The sequence below is a fragment of the Puma concolor genome, chromosome E1, assembly GCF_028749965.1.
Source record: "Puma concolor isolate L17-30 chromosome E1, mPumCon1.1.hap2, whole genome shotgun sequence".
NCBI classification, from domain to species: domain Eukaryota; kingdom Metazoa; phylum Chordata; class Mammalia; order Carnivora; family Felidae; genus Puma; species Puma concolor.
This window is the reverse complement of record NC_141680.1, coordinates 56783464-56786361: the sequence shown is the minus strand read 5'-3', so window position 1 is coordinate 56786361 and position 2898 is coordinate 56783464. Positions and strand designations below refer to the sequence as shown.

General features: G+C 50.1%; 1 non-coding gene across 1 annotated transcript; it reads right to left on the bottom strand.

Moving 5' to 3' along the window:
- Nucleotides 1-575: 575 nt before the first annotated feature.
- On the bottom strand, nucleotides 576-680 carry LOC112864720 (U6 spliceosomal RNA). Its single transcript, XR_003223992.2, has one exon. It is a non-coding gene; the product is annotated as a U6 spliceosomal RNA (small nuclear RNA).
- Nucleotides 681-2898: the final 2218 nt, after the last annotated feature.

The window sequence follows — 2898 nt, the reverse complement described above, 5'->3', positions numbered from 1 at the left end:
ACAGGCAGTCAACAGAGCCACCAAGAAGGGCACAGGTCCGGTGGCCAAGGGGTCTGGTTAAAATCCGCATGCTGCCTTCCAGCTGTGTGACCTGGGAAGGCTTCTTAACAGCTCTGTGCCTCTGCTCCCCCACCTGAGCGGCGGGGCTGAGAACAGCAGCTGTCTCTTGGGGTTGCGGTGGTGACAGAGGGGCTGTGTGTGTGTGTGTGTGTGTGAGATGGGCTGAGGCTAGCACCTGGTTCTTGGGGAGCGCAAACAGTTGTTAGCCCTTACTACCACCACCAGCCGTCTATTTTTTTTAAATTTTTACTTAATTTATTGTTTTTATTTTTTTATTTTTTTCAATATATGAAGTTTATTGTCAAATTGGTTTCCCTTAATTTATTGTTTTAATTTACATCCAAGTTAGTTAGCATATAGTGCAGCAATGATTTCAGGAGTAGATTCCTTAATGCCCCTTATCCATTCAGCCCCTCCCCCCTTCCACACCCCCGCAGCAACCTTCTGTTTGTTCTCCATATTTAAGAGTCTCTTATGTTTTTGTCCCCTTCCCTGCTTTTATATTAGTTTTGCTTAAAAACATGGAAGCTTCACGAATTTGTGTGTCACCCTTGTGCAGGGGCCGCCAAATCTTCTCCATGTTGTTCCAATTTTAGTATATGTGCTGTCGAAGCGAGCACACCAGCCACCTCTTCTTATAGGAAAGGGGGGATCTGGCATTCAGGATGGGACGCCCCAGGGCGTGGGCTCTGGGGGAGCTTTCGGACTCGGAGTGAGGGGTCAAAGGCCTACTGCCTGAGGACAGGTGCAGCCCACTCTGGCAGTGCACCTTCTAGAAGACATAGCAGAAAGAGAAGTGAGATTGGTGGCTCTCTAAGTCTGAACTGCTGTCCTGACGGCCCGCCCCCCCCCCTCCCCCCCCCCCCCACCATCGGCCAGCTGTGGCCTCTCCCCGCTGGGCTGGGTCCCTGTCTTACACTCAGGTCTAGAGTAGGACCTGGCTGGGCAGGTGCTGCATGATTTTGCAGCCCTAATGGGCCCAGCAGTTGCCGTCCAGGCAGCCCTCCCCTCTCTCTCCTTCCCTCCTTCTCTGCGTGTGCTCCCACAGAAGAGGCCGAGCTGGGAGGTCTAATACTGCCTGGTTAATGGCTTATAGATCGTTGGCGCATCAGGGCCGATGGAAGTGCCTGTTAAGCTTGGCATTGAGGGCCTGAGTCAAATGGCCCGAGACAGATTTATGGCTGTCTTCCAGGCCACGCTGGGAAAGTGCTCCCCGACAGGACTCCAGACTCCCACGCACCGGGAAAACCCAGGACAATGGAGGGAGCCTTCCAGAGAGGGCACCCCCCAGTGCTGCTGCGGAGGCCCACGGCCTCGCCTGGGGTGTCGGCACCCCTCAGGACTCAGGATGGAATTGCCTGAGGAGGAACTGAGGTCTCAGCAAAAGACAGATGTCCTCGTTCGCCTAGAAACAAGTCCAGGAAGACTGACTAATTAGCACTAATTTGGAAAAAGGCCAGACTGATCTAGTAACGAATAATAAATTCTGAATTATGTTTTAAAACAGGGTTTTACCACTCTGAATAAGCTGCAACAGACCCCTGTAGAAAGCACCCAGTGTGTGTGTGTGTGTGTGTGTGCGCATGAGAGAGAGAGAGAGAGAGAGAGAGAGAGAGAGAGAGACCTTATTCTTGTCCTGAAGGAATTCACAATATGTTTGGGAATGGGTGATATACAATTGTATTACTTGGTATTTAGTAAAATTAAATTACCAAAACAGCGGAGAGAAGGTTCTTGGGGACCCACTAGAACGAACAGATGAATGATGTGTAATAGCCCACCCTGTTTGTGTGCAAACTGGCACTTTTGCTGGGCTTGTGTGCAGCTTTCCTGTGGGTTAAACGCCTCCCGCACACTATGCTTCACACCTTCCTCCGCCATCGCATCTCCTAACCTGAGCGGCGAATTTCCAGCCTGCCACGGCTGCTCAGGTGGGCCACAGATCTGCTTGTCCATCAGGGGGACAGAGCGCATATGGGACTCTTGGATGAATGCGTTTGGGGCCCTGGAGTGAAAACCTCGTCCTCGCCCTGGGAGGCTGGGCTTTCCCAACTTGGAGAAAATTGTTAAAGGCTCAGGGACAGGTTCGCTGTCTTATACGGTTTTCAGAGCGGGGGTCCTCCCTTCTCTTGGGCCCTTTAAGAACCTCCCGGCATTCACCTCCAAGGAGGAGGTTTGGCATTTCCATCTCCTTGGCTGGCAAATTGTAAATTTGGATATGAGCAGAAAATATAGTGACATCAAGGTTATGCGGTCCCGAGCTGACAAGATAGATAGCCCTCAGCAATCCGGCGTTTCTCTGTCTCCTTTTGGTTTCTTCTCTCTCCACTTCTCTTTCTTTTAACCTTTTTTTTTTTTTAAAAAAAAAAAGAAAACATTTTTAGAGACTTTAATAACTGTGGAAGGATGCTGTAAGGCGGGCAGGGAAATCGATCATTTTTATTCGGTTGTGCGCGATAAAATGTAAGTTTGGGCAATAAATCTTCTTACCTGGAGGGGAAAGAACAGCATGCCTGGCCGTTAACACAACTCCCATTTTGAAGATTTTAATGAATGAATGAAGCCCAGGTCTGAGTAATTGGTAACAATGGCTCCCACCTCCCTGGTGGGGACTCTGGGTTCTAGACTCAAGCTCTGCCTGGGAATGGGGCTTCACTTTTTCCTCCAATTCAGGCACCTGCTGGCTCCCAGTGTCCCCTCCCTCGGCTGGTATTGACCATCCTATCATTTCTAATCAATGACTCATCAAATACATATAAAGCATCCTCTGTGTGCGAGACACCATGCTTGGCACCAAGGAAGGTACAAATGAGTATGTCGGAGGCCTGGGCAAATTGT